This window comes from Hermetia illucens, chromosome 2, assembly GCF_905115235.1.
Source record: "Hermetia illucens chromosome 2, iHerIll2.2.curated.20191125, whole genome shotgun sequence".
NCBI lineage: Eukaryota > Metazoa > Arthropoda > Insecta > Diptera > Stratiomyidae > Hermetia > Hermetia illucens.
In genome coordinates, this window is record NC_051850.1 from 141,538,231 (window position 1) to 141,552,931 (window position 14,701).

General features: G+C 41.2%; 1 protein-coding gene across 1 annotated transcript in view; it reads right to left on the reverse strand.

Moving 5' to 3' along the window:
• LOC119648776 (ammonium transporter Rh type B) overlaps window positions 1-14,701 on the reverse strand; it is a 70,515-nt gene that overhangs the window by 928 nt on the left and 54,886 nt on the right. The gene's annotated exons all lie outside the window — the stretch shown is intronic.

The following is a 14,701-nucleotide window of genomic DNA, read 5'->3' on the forward strand; positions in this document are numbered from 1 at the left end:
CTAGTGGCGTAGCACGCCTTGATCACATCCGAAATGAGGATAACGCGATCGATATGGGGTGAAGTCGATGGTAAGCGACCAAAAGACAGGCTGAATGGTGGCTTGATATGCTGGATGGAGATTTAGGTAAAAGTCTCGCCACCACAACCAGATAAGGCGTTTGATAGAACAAAATGGCGTAACCGATCATGACGAGCCGAGCCCGCGGGACAAAGGCTAAAGAAAAGGAATCATGGAATGCGTCAAAGAACATCTCGAAAGCTTCATCTACAGAGATCAGGTTGGTTTTCACTCCAGACCCTCCTGCATGAACTACATCAAGACCTAGCGGATCATTTTGGAGCAGCGCTCGGAATTTAGATCTTCGCTTCACCTGTTCTTCATTGATCTCGAGAAAGCAAAATGTTATGCGCTACAGCGAGGTAAAATCTCTGAAGATTTTGAGCTCCAGGAATCCATCAGGGTTGTATCCTGTTACCGATATTATTTCTTTTAGTTATTGGTGACGTTCTTCATGCTGTCTTGTCGGAGGACGTGAATGGGTTCAAAGGACGATAGCATTTTTCCTCAGGAACATTGATTATGCTGATGATGTTTGCCCGCTCACCTCGTCGTAGGCCTTTTCAAAATGTCTCTACATTTAAAAAGCGAGGTAAGTAGAGTTGGACTAAAAATAAACACCAACAAAACTATGGTCAGTTTGACGAGTCATCGTACTCTCCCTATCTGCACTAATGAGCAGAGCATCGAAGGCGTTTATCAATATTATCATCATCAATTCCAGATACCCCGATTTTCTGGCGAGGTCCACCAATTCGTTATCCTTAAAAGCTGTCTGGTGTCCTGGCCTAGACCTTCGCTCCATCTCAGGCAGGGTCTGCCTGACTCGTTCATCGCAACTTATTGAGCCGGATTTTATCCATAACCAGACGGTGGTGGTATTGCTCATAGATTTCGTCGTTATGTAGGCTACAGAATCTTTCATCCTCATGTAGGTGTTAAACAATTTCTTCTCTCGAAAGCGGCCCAGAGTTCGCAGTAATTTTTATTGTTATTGTCTTCTATAGAAAGAGCTTTGACCGTATGCTGGGACATTTCGAGCGAAACAGTTTTAAGATTTTGTGTAAAACAAAACATTATTAAAATTGGTTTACTGGCTGTTCGTCTGTCATACGTTGTTCTCAGAAATGATTATAGCGATTGACACCAAATTTGGTGGAAAGGAGGGAACTGTGAACGGTCACGCATATAGTGAGTTACTTCATTTTACGGAGAGTTTAAAGAGAAGAGGGGGGGGGGGGTCCCCATTCATGCTAACAGGGGTATACATTTTTTTTCATAAAATGTAATAATATAAATATATAATTATCAGAAACTATGGTGGGACGTTTCCAGGGCTACCACTATATATATACCACTATATGGTTTTAAGGCTCCGAAATACCCTCCATGCCGATATCTGTTCAAATAAAGTTAATAATAGTATGTTACTATAATTTTTAGTAATTGACTGTCAAACCCCCTTAAGTTCATCCTAGAATGCAGCAATGTAGATTATAATATAGAGCATGATCCTACCAAGTTTGGTGGAAATCGCAGTATTACTAACAAAGTTATAATATGTCAAAGTTGCCACTTTGGTGCAAATTCAAGACTTTAAATGTCAATATAAAGCGAAAGTGGATATTATCACATAATATATGCATATATTGCAGGCTGGGTATTAATTGGAGAAATGTCCACTCAAATGTTTTTATAAAAAAAATACACAAAACCTTTCATGCCTGAAGCTTCCATCTTGTGGTTTACCGACTTGTTGTCAGTTCTAATAGGCGCAGTTGGCTGCCAATAGTCGTGTATGGATTTCATCATCGTAGCTGTTATCGGTCGTGATTTTCAACCCTAGATAGGGGAAGTTAGCAACGGTCTCAAAGTTGTAGGCTCCTATCGTCACTACTCTCCCTGTGCGATTTTATGTTGTTGGTTTGTTGGTTTTTAGTGTTGACGTTGCCACTATATATTTCGTCTTGCTTTCATTGATGTGCAACCCAAGATCTCGTCGATATCATCAGCATAGGCCAGTAGTTGGGTCGACTTAAAGAGATCACTTTCTCCAGGGCCAGGTTAAAGAGGACACTTGATAGGGCATTCCCTTGGCTTAGACCGTTGTTGATGTTGAATGGTCTCGAAAGTGATGATGAGCTTCGCGGTTTATAGGGCTTCATTCTGCTGATTTGTTGGTAAAACTTCCGGACTTGGTGAGGTTGCACCCTGTACTTTTTGAGTTCACAGACATGTTGGTTCTCCCAGGCTACCTTTTTCCGTCTGTCAAATCGCTTCTATGCTCGATGGAGTTCGTTATACGTCTGAGAATGCAACATTACTCGTTATATAGCATTCTTCCGTTCCGTTGCTAGATTACATTTATTGTCGAATAAACCGTTCCGACGTTTTTTCCGGCTGGGACCAAGTATGTTTGTGGTCGTATTTATGATAACGTTCTTCAGGTGATTGCGAAGATCATTTGTCGATGCTTCACCTCCAGGACCTCTGCTGATTGCAGTTATTGCGGCATCAATTTCCCCTTTACAGGTATTACGGAGGGCTATGCTTTGGATGGCTTCAGTGTTTACTTTCACCTGATTGTCAGAAGTTATTGTAGGTAGTATTGTAATTCAAGCCCGGAACACTATGCTTACGAGATATTGATCCGAGTATATATTGGCCCCTTATATGTTCTAACGTTCATCACGGCTGAGAGGTGGCGGGGTTCAATCAACATGTGGTCAATTTAGTTGAGAGTGCTCCCGTCTGGAGAGGCCCGTGGATGTTTGTAGGCCGCTTTCTGCGATACTTCTAACTTAATAATCCGCAGTCCGTTATCATTGGTATCTTTATGTAAGCTATGGGAGCCGACGTGTCGCCTGAATACGAGCTCCGTCCCTGATTGGCTGTTAAGATCTCCGAGTATGATTTTGCTATCATAATTGGGATAGGCGTCGAAGGTCCACTCAAAATCCTCGCATAAGGCATCCTTCACCGGCTCTGTAGGAGCGTGAACGTTAATGATGCTTACACTTCATGCATAGCCTTTCGCTTCTGTTATCAAAGCCGATAACAGCAGATTTAATTTTTTGGCTGACTAGGAACCCTACTCCGAGCACATGGTTTACTGGACGACTGCTGCAATATATGGTGTAGTCGCTCTTCTTTTGCAAACCGGTCGCTATCCAGCGCATCTCTTGCAATACTGTTACATGAGCCTTATATTGGCACAAGATGTCGGCTAGGTGCTGAGCTGCATTCGCTTTGTACTATCTATCAATTTACTCGTACGTATTTAGGAAGGATAGTTTCTGCTGATGGTGAAATGGAACTGGATGTTGTCCGATGCATTAACAGTACTTCATTCGCTTTCCCTCTTGTGCTTTAAATCTGGAAATGCAGTTATGTCAACACCAAAATCAAGTTGAGACTATTCTGTGTTGTTATATGGAAATAGAAATGGAATCGAAAGCTGCAGGCTTTCACGAACAACTATTTGCGTCGTATCATTGGAGTACGCTGTCCTGATACTATTACAAATGAAGTACTTGGTCGGTGGCCTGTCACCCATATGCAATGCGATCAGAAGGTAGTTGTGTTTTAACTCTCACTGTGGTTAGACCGATTCGCTATCCTGTATGCCCTTCGGAAACATTGAAGCTCGTAGTTTTCAGTATATCTGTGTTATAACAGTTTTAAGAAACGATAAACACGTGCTTTAAATACACATTCTAATCTAAAAACTTTGTAAAAATAACGCCCTCAGACCTTAAATTCCGTTAAAGTCCGGCTCACTTGGGGTCTTATCAGATCTGGATAATGGACGAATAACGCAAAATAGACAACATAATCTAACCACAAACTTTTTGAAAACGGGGTCTGTGGCTAAGCTTGTAATACGTCTTCGCATTCGTATTCGGATAGGCTCCAACACAGTTGTGCTTGTAATTGTTGCCACAAAAAGTATTGAAACATATGTGGGCTATCTTACCTATAACGAGTCTAGCAACACAGGGCCCAGTGCCCAAAATCGATGTCCCAAGATGGCCGACGAGAAGGTCGCCCCAAAAGCGCTCGGCACATAATACAAGAGAAGGAGTGCGGGCTTCCTAGGAATTCCCGGGGGGAGCTGGGATGCATTACAACGAACGGCGGACGATGGGTGTGGTTAGCGTGCTACTGTCACCAAGTGGTAAGTGGCGATCATGTGTACAAATTTTGCCCGAGCATCCGGAATTCCAGTTCTTTCCACTTCAAATGAACTGGTATAAAAAATAGTTCCACTAATCTCAATATAGAGTACAAAAGAGATCTACAACCATGAACGGTTTTTAACTTTACCTCTTCAAGACTGCTTAGCTTTCGCTGGAGGTTGATGTTTTCCAATAGTTTATGCCCTTTACGCGTAATATTTCTTCATAGTCTTCAATGAATTATTTTATGATCTGCTCTTAAGGAAGTGTTCTGAATACATGTATCCAAGGGCTGCAAATTGAATCGGCCATTTAGAGCTGCGACAAGTATCGCCTTGATTGCGCCGGTGATACCCAGACATATGCACAAATTTGTAGTCCTTTGCAGGGAAACTAGCGTGTAGTGAATACTCTTTTATCTCACCTTAACCCAATACATTTTAAATGAATAGGCGAAAATCGGCTTAATCGAAATAACCTTACCACATGAGGCATTAGTTTCTATGTCGAGATGGAGGTTCTTCGGCATGGTCCATAAGCTGTGGGAGCTCTAAACGTTTGTTCCGAAGAAGGCCCTTATCTAGAATATCTCCCCACCATCATGTGGAAGTGGACTTAGGATCCCGCATATCCTAAACAACTACCCAGCTTTAGTCTCGCTTAAACTAAAACAATTGGCCGTTTAGTTCAATATAATTCGTAACCTTGTCGTGTTTTGGCGGTCCCAGGCCAGAGGTGAGGCACTGTCTGAAGAGTTGCCTCTGTTCTGGACGAAACCGTTAAACATTTCTGGTTTTTCGATATCTCCCAGATGTTTCACTCCTCCTCAAAGTTGAAGGATTAATCCACTTGTCTTTGAATGGCAAAGACATTTCAGTTTCCCCCTTTTTGTTAATAATACTTTGATGGTTGCATAGCAGCCATCGATCAACAGCCAAGATAACCAAGTAATCCGCATCTGCTTGAGCGTGTATTGACAGTTTATATAGTCCACGTAGCAGTGAATTGATCAGCATACTCCATAGAAGTGGAGATAGGGTCAGCTTTCCGCCGTTTCTGCTGCTGTTGGGGTCAACGTACGTTTGTAATCATGAAACTAGTTCAAGTGATGAAATTAAATAGCTTCTCTCCAGTAGGATTAGATTTGCTACTTTCCCAATAAATAGGTTGGATTTATATACCCTACCAACTTCCAAAGCTTCTACGCCAGCGGAAGACCCAGAGAACCATTATTTTATCAGCATGGTTGCTTCTATGTAAGGATATGGTATCTCGGCTTACGAATCTTTCATCGTAAAAGATTCCAGCCCCTTTTTAAAGTTTTGTGTAAAACAAAACCTTATTAAAATCGGTTTACTGTTTGTTTGTCACACGCATTTTTTTCGGAGACAGTTATAGTGATTGACACCAAATTTGGTGGAAAGGTGTGAACTGTGAACGCTCACACATGCACATCATTTTACGAAGAATTTAAGGGAGGTCCCCACACATGCATACAAGCGGGGAAGGGAGTATAAATATTGTTTTCACCAAATATAGTCATGTAGGGTATCAAATGAAAGGTTTCGATTAGTACTTTCCGAAGCCAGTCTTAGTTATCTGTTGGAAAGGTGGGGAGTGCGGGGGTCGAAAGTGATCATCTCAGAGACTACCAACCAAAAAATCTTAAAAAATCAAAAATCAGTTTGCAGTAATGTAGGCTACGACATAGAGCATGCTACCAAGTTTGGTGGAAATCGCACTATTACTAAGAAAGTTGTCACTTCTTTGAAAATTCAAGACTATGAATGTCAATATCATCCGAAAGTGGTAGGAGAAAGAAGTGGGTGACAATTTTAGGGAGTAGCAAATAGAGTGACACTTTCTGATGTTTAGTGCTAAACCATTAGTTGAGCACCAACGAACAATAGTGTCCAGGCTAGATTGAAGGGAAACACAGTCCATAAATGACGATATAGTGGAACACAGCTTACGGTCGTCTGCATAGAGCAAACAGGGACAAGTAAGGAGGGGAGGAAGGTCGTTAATAAAAAATAAAAATAACAAAGGACCTAGAATAGATCCCTGTGGGACGGCAGAGGAGGGGGAGAAGTATAGCTGTCAAAAGAGATGCGGCAGGATCGGTTGGAAAGGTAAGAGGCAAGCTATAAAGCAAGTGGTATGGGAACGTCTAGAGACGAGAGTTTGGATAGAAGTATCTTGTGATTTACAGTGTCGAAGTCTTGCCGTGAATTTAGACATTTGGCGACAAAGTTAGTAAAGTCAAGCAGGTTGGAGGCGGTGGACCTACGTTTAATGAAGCCGCGTTGCTCTTTCACTATGTGTTGGCCAAAGTGGGTGGACAACCAGTCGCTGACATATCTTTCCAGGATTTGGGAACAGGAGGAGAGGAAGGAAATGGGACGGCAATTCTCGGCAAGCGTACGATTGCCACTTTTGTGTATGGGGATGATGAAAGCCTCTTTCCACAAGTCGGGAAAATGATTCTCTTCTAGACTTTTGTTGAAAATAAGAGATAGGGGAAGGGAGATGGACTTACCCGTTTTGAGCAAAAACAGGTTTGGAAGACCATCGTAGCCAGGTTCGATATTGGCATCAAGTTTGCCAGTGAGGTACTGAACAAGGATAGGGGTAAGAAGGGAATGGTAGGCGATGCGGGGCAGGCTACATTCACTATCGGGAGCGATTCGGGGGAGGGGAAATAGACTGACGAAAAGTAGCGGCAGAGTAAATCACAAGATAGTTGGGGGGTAGTTAGCTGAGAAGCCAGAGAATTTAATGGACGGAGGGGATAACTGGGCACGGCATCTGGAGTTGCGAATGTGGGACCAGAAAGGTCTCAGGTTTCCGCACTGTAGTGAGTCTTCCACACTGATCAAATATTCGTTTCTGGACTTACGTATTAAGGATTTGACCGAGGAACGTAGAGATTTAAAAAAAAACTAAGACAGGAACTTCTTCCTCGCAGTCTCTTTTTGACGTAGTTTTTTGTGAACTTCAGTGGTGAACCAGACGGGATAAGAGCGTAAGGACTTAGGAGGGGGGGAACTTAACAAGGAAGGAGACCAGATAAAATGGTATAGAAAGTGTTGAGTGCTTGGTCACACGTAAATGGATGATGTTAGCTAGGGAGATGAAAATTAAACACTGGAAGCGAAATCATGAAAGGTGGTTAATAAAGTTCAAATGAACTGAAATTTGGTCTTTAGCAACTAAGGTTACGGTTATGGACGTTACGTACCGAAGAGAGGATAGGATACAGAAGGCAATGAGTATCATCACTTTTATGAAAGATAATCAGTTTTTCTTAAAAAGCTTCTGCGGAGAAGGGATCACCTTTACAGTTGCAATCATAAGGTTAGGACCACATCGCCCCTGCTGAAGAGACATTTTCGCCTTATTGCACACAAGTCTCTCGACTCTGGTAAATATTATATATAACTTTTAAATTCATAGAGAGCCTGGAATATACAGAAATATTATAGAATGTAATTTACGTATGCGATATCGTGAATGTTTCAAACAACTTTTCATTCTAAAGATTAAAAGTATTGTTTTCTACAAGCATAAATTAAGCAGCAATACATATTGTTGCAGCTTTAATTGTATCTTTATTGAGTTTCTCATCACTTAGGCAGCTTTTCTTTACATGACTTGTTCGACAATGGGATTAGAGGTCGGGAGACTAATTCACTCACAATATCTATTTGAGGTTTGAGCATACTCACGAAGGTTGGTATTTCTTTACCTAAAAGCCCTGCAACATTTCAACGAACATGACCATGGAGTATCAATTGCACCAAGGGTGGAATGGTAAATGTATGAAATCCCCTAATCCAATTTCCAATGTTAATGAGTGGCAATTACAAATTAGCATGAGGATGTTCACAACAAGATTCAATAGAAAAACTCACCAAGTTGAAGTGCTTGGCGTGTGAATTGCTTCAGAAAAATTTCTGTAAAATATTGAATTACACAAAGCCGCAAAGTGAAATCAAGACGACAGGTGATACTCTGTGTTGGTATGGAAAATTGTTCGTGGGCACTACCTGCAAAGTGGAGCTTTTAGCCCCACATATGCATGGATGTTGAGGGAAGAATATCTGGAAATTTGGTTGGAGTGAATATGCTTGGGGCTCGCTTTTACTCTCTATATTTTTAGCTCCCATTTTTGATTCAAAGCCCAGGTTCAATTTGAGCGAGTATTTCCGTTCAAGTAAGATAATATGCATGATGTAGGTTTAGAAAATGAGTGCTTTGCAATTTGCGGTTGCGCAAAGTTCTATGTAGATTAGCCATGGACCATCTTCATGGTTTAAATCATTGGGGAGACTATCAGCCTGCAGTGACTAATGAGCAATATGTAGAATGAATCAGGCGGAATGTATTCTATAGTCACAGATTTTAATATTCTGTTATTACAAAATTGGTTAATGTCCTCTTCCCATCGAGTTTACAGGCTTTATGAAAATATACATATATATGTAGCTTAGTTATTGAAAAGAAAAACGATAACTACCGCAAAAGTGTAGTATACTCTAACGCACATACTCGCTCCTATGAAGAGATTCCAAAGCGGAAGTTGATCGCTCCAAGTGTGAAAGGGTTTGTGGTTTTCTCACCTAAGAAACTTTAGATGATTTTGGGTTCGGGGAGATTGACAAGGTAATTCCATAGATCCCATAGTAGTGGCTCGGTGTTATCTAATGTTTTAACACAACTTTGCTATAAAAATTGATTAATATCAAAAGTAGGATAAATCTAGAAAAATCATTTATGCCAACTTTTCATTTGATATTCTACATATAACACTATTTTCGATGGAGATTGGTAGGTGATGTATGATAAAAGACTGATGTCCCCTAAAAGTGTAATATTACCTAACCTCATCGAGCGCAATCCAAACATTAACAAACATCACTTAACATGACAAGATCACTACATCGCTTAACATTAACATAACTTGATACAGAAGTGATGATGACATTATTCTTGTGATGAGTAATGTTTTGTAATGTCAGTGCGTGTGTCAATGCGATATAAGTCATCACTAAATATCACCGAGTAATGTTGTGGTGAATTACATCGTCGGATGATGAACTTAAGGGAACTTTTCACAGTCACCTTTTTTTTCAAAATTTTTTTATTTACTAATTCGATAGAATATAGTCTCAAGTACCATCCTTCAAAATTTCAAGTCAAAACTCACAATAATTTTTTTTTGTGCAGGCAAATCAGGAAATTCTTTATAAGTTACTATTAACAAGAAGGCACAAAACAGTACATTTTTCATATGGTACTCGTATTTGCGACATCACATTTCTCCTCATACTTTTTGCGATCGTCCGGCTGTTTATTATTCCATTTCCTTGATTCCTTTTCTATTTTATTCTTTAGATCTTCCAAAAACTGCATCTAAAGTTAAATATTTTTTTTTACTTTAAATGATTGCAAACATCTTTTAAATCTTTTGAACGCTTTTATCTCGAATACGTTTTATTAAACTTCTCCTCATTTTTCATAGCAGCTATTCGATCAATCCTAATAGTTTTTCTTTGTAAATAATCGGAACGAGATTCGTTGACATTAAGTCCCTTTTTTCCATGTTTCAGTTAATAATATGGGGACGATTTTTAAGGTTTTGTGTGAAACAAAACCTTATTAGAATCGATTCGATGTCTGTCTGTCCGTCTGTCTGTCTGTCTGTCTGTCACAGCCGATTTATTCGGAAACGGCTGAACCGATTGTCATGAAAATTGGTAGGAGTATGTGATCTGCCGTTCCCTTTACATGCAGCAACTGACGTCATTTTATGTTAAGTTTAAGGGGGGCTCCCCATACATGTGAAAGGAGGGTGCAAAATTTTTTTTCATAAAATGTGGCCATGTGGGGTATCAAATGAAAGGTCTCAATTAGTACTTTTCGAAACTGGTTCAATATTTGATATTGGGTGAAACATAGGGGAGTGAGGGCTCAAAATATGACCCCCAAAAAGTGTAACAGGTCTCGTTCTCAGAACCTATCCAATCGAAAAATCTGAAAAAATAGTGCATCTCTACGAAATCTAGGCCTCAAAATATATCCGGTTCCGATATCTGCACAAATATAGTTAATAATAGTATATTTCCACATTTTAGAAATTTACCTGGCACCCCCCTTATGTTCATCTCAGAAGTACAAAATTTGGCATGTGTATAACGAAGAACATAATGCATAGTTTGGTCAAGTTTGAAGAAAATCCAACTATTATTAACAAAGTTATATGGGGTAAAACTTTACAATTTTTTGTGAATTTCGTGCACTCTACAACCTGCATGACGTCATCATCACATATCAATTCGTCAATACCACAACGAAGTAAGTTCGCATGAATTGGGTGGAAAAGAATTATTTTGTTTTAGTTCTTTAATCATTTGTATATGAATATCAATTATTCCAACGAGACATGTGTGTATGTAGGTATATAGTATATGCGTGCTAATGAACTTTGCGGGTAGAGCCTAATTCAAATAGATATAAGAAGTAAATCGGAAATATGTACAGTATTCGAAAATAGGCGGTTTGTTTGTTTAGGGTGAGCGTAACATCTACGGCTGTAATATGTACGTATGTCTCGTAGTTTTGTAGCTGTATACGAGTAGAAAAATGTGCGTTGAAATTTCTTAGATAAGATGAACACAAAACCTTTATACCCGAAGCACGAGCTTCCGGTATTCCGACTTGTTGGTTTTCTAAAGGCTGTCAAAATTCTATTTTTAAGCGTGTCTTATTAGTTCCAGTTCGGTTCATGACTACATGTGTTCTAAGCAAAGTTACATTTACAGATGAGCATGGGTCTGTTAAAGAAATCGTCACTTTCCACCCCTCCCACTCCTCGCCTTTCTGATAAATCTCAATACCAAGAGCGCATTCTTACTAATCAGGACCTTTCATTTGATATCCAACATGATCATATTTGATGAAAACAAATTTTACACCCCCCTTTTGCCCCCCCCTTAACCTCAATGTAGACAGATATCACTCACCGCATATCTTCTCACCAAATTTCGTTTCAATCGGTATAGCCGTTTCTGAGAAAAGTGCGTGTGACAGACTGACAGACAGACAGATAGACGGAGAATGGCACCAAGCATGTTTGCACGAAATTTACAGCCTGTCTAAAAGAAGGGTCTTTCCCCGCAGAGAAAATACAAAAGGTTGTATTGATCCTGAAGACAGGTAAGCCGATAGGTGAACCAACATCCTATAGACCTATCTTCTGAATACAATAGGCAGGTTCCTCGAGCTGGTAATCTATAACCGGTTACATTCATTAATTGATAGTGGAGCTTATTTATCGAATAGGCAGTTTGGCTTCCGGAAGGCTCGGTCGGCCGTTGATGCTACCAAACTGGTTTTTGAACTAGCCACTTCCGACAACGGAAGCTACTTTCTAATACGGACGAAGGGTCGCAGATGTATGTAATATATGCGAACGAGACTATACAGACGATTAAGTCTTGGCTTAAAGACCAGGGCTGGAGCTTGCCGAACACAAGACGGAGTTAGCGCTCTTTACAAAGCGGCGGAAACAGAAAACTGTTGAAATTTGCATCGGGGCCCATGTTGTTAGCTCTCAGCCATCGCTAAAATACCTGGGAGTAATATTCGACTCCAAGCTGAGCTTCAAACCCCACCTAAAGCTTGCTGGGCAGAAAGCGGCGACAATCAGCTTAACACTGGCAAGGATGCTCCCAAATGTAGGCGGCCAGAAGCACAGTTGATGATTACTCTTATCGCGAGTCATCAGTTCTGCACTTTTAGACGCGGCACTACGCGATAAAAATCGGAGAAAATTGTAGACAGCTTTAAGCTACATATCGGTTAAGCGAACATGTTGCGCCTACCGAACAATATCTCATGAGGCAGCATGCGTGATTGCGGGGATGATCTCGGTAGATATTCTAACCGATGAGGCAAGTCGTTTACGAAAATCAGGAAGCAAGTCTAAACAAGCAAAGTGAGCGTTTGCGGTCACAGGTTGCATGGTAAACAGCACGTGGCATGTAGACTATGGACCTCGGTAAGACTCGGTAAGACTCGGTAAAGGTTCGGTCTAGATGAATCGTCCGATTGTCCTAAGTGTGAAGGTACAGCTGAAAAAGCAGAACACGTTTTCTTCGCCTGCCTCAGATTTAAAAGCTCAAGGAGAAAGCTTGAAACAGAGCTAAATACCCGTTTAACGGTGGAAAATCTGATAAGGTACATGGTGCAATCAAATACAACATGGGATGGGGTAGTTGCAATGATGAAACGGATCCACCAGCAACAAAATGCAGCAGAAGTACAGCAGAGACATAGAAGACAAGCGACTGTAATTAACGCCACGCATAGCGGTAGCCAGCGCATTTAGAGTGAACAGCTAAGATCTGAACAGCCTCGCGAAGCAATACCGAAACGGTGGCCCCGCGGCGAGAGTGTGGAGAAAATATGGGAGGTTTTAGTCGGTAAGAGTCCGGTATGCGTGTCCTAGATTCCAGATGCGTATCCATGATGGATTTCCCTCAGCCAAAAAAAAAAGACAGACAGACGGGCAGACAGACAGACAGACATTGAACCGAAACCTTAAAAAAGGGTAATTTCAAAACCAAATACAACCCTGTTTATAACAACAACAATGACCAGGTTTTGTGTAAACCTTATTAAAATCGGTTTACTGTCTGTCTGCCTTTTTTTTCATCAGGTGGAATATAAGACATAAGACTCTGGCATTTTTACCCCCTAAAACCACCACCCCAACTCTCCTTCTATCTTTACTTATTACATCACGGAGCGGAGTTAGCTTACTTTAGTTAGCCCTCCTTCCGTTTACCCGCGAGGTTCGTAACCGCGCCTGCCTCACTTCTTCTGCTTTGCGCAGTATATCCTGGATTGCTGCGATCATGGAATTGATCGCATCCCAATCCCCTTAGCAAGTTACCATTCTCTGTACAAAATCGTCTCACGTCTCCTAGAGTTTCCTCCTTTCATCCACGAACCTAAATCATTCGAAGAATACGTGCGCCGGGGCCTCTAGGACCCGTTTGCAGCTTAGACAACTGCAACATTGATGGTATCCTCCATGGCTGGTGAGAAATTGGGTGAGATTATAATTGATCTCCCCATGCTTTCTCTGCAGCCACTCCCTCCCCTCAACCTGTAAGTCCAGTAACCCTTTTCTGACTGACCCCATAGCTGTTACCATATTCTTATGGATTTCTATCTTTCTGTCTGTCTATCACATACATTCTGCTCGGAAGCGGTTAAGCGATTGCCACCAAATTTGATGGAAAGATGGGAACTGTGAATACTCACGCATGCAGTGAGTTACATCGTTCCACGTCGAATTTAAAGGGGGGGGGGGTCCCCATACACGTAAAAGGGGGCGTACATTTTTATTTACCAAATATAGTCATGTGGGATACCAAACCAAAAGTCTCGGTGAGTACTTTCCGAAGCTTTAGTTTCGACATTTGTTGGAAAAGTGAGGAGTGCGGGGGGTCGAAAGTGATCGTTTCTTTCTCAGACCCATTCCCAGAAAGTACCCAACCCAAAAATCTGAAAAAAATCGTGAGGTTGCTATTATATAGTGCCTGGGCTCCGAAATAAACTAATTGACTGCAAAACCTCTTTTAAAATCATTTTAGAATAACGAATCAGCAGTGTAGGTAATAACATAGAACATGATACTACCAAGTTTTGTGAAAATTGCGGTATTATTAACAAAGTTAAATAAGGTCAACGCTGTCGCTTCCGTACAAATTCATGACTTTGAATGTCAGTATCACCCGAAAGTGGATATTTTCGTATAATAGATGCTTATATTATCTGCTAGGAACTAATGGGGCAAATGTTCACTCAAATCTTTTTATAAAAGAAATACACAAAACCTTTCGTATCTGAAGCGAACGATCGACGCCGTAGATGTTGTTCTGAAGCTGTCGCGATACAGTCGCGGCCTGTGGCCGGAGTGGTCCGCTCTACATTATTATACGCGGCACCAGTTTGGGAGGAAACACTAGCATGTGAGAGTAATCGGTGGAGGGTAAATATAACTTACCGTTTAGTGGCGTGGTGTGGAGCGTCTTCAGAACAATATCAGGCTCCGCAGCGAGTGTTAGTGCGATAATGATCCTGGTGGACATTCTGGCAAGTGAGACACACTGCCTGTACGAGAAATGGAAAATGAATCCTCCTGAAAAGGATGTGGAATACCGAAAGACGGCATGGCGAGAGTCGCTGGAGAAGTGGCAGCAACGGTGGAATGATTCGCAGAGGAGAATATTGAGGAGTGGATCCGGCGACGACACGACGAGATTAACGACCATCTGACGCAATTCCTGTCAGGATATTGTGGTTGCAGGAAGTATCTGCACCAATTCAGGCTGGATGATTCTCCCTTTTATTCTGAATGCGGTTGCACACCTGAGGACTCGGAACATGTT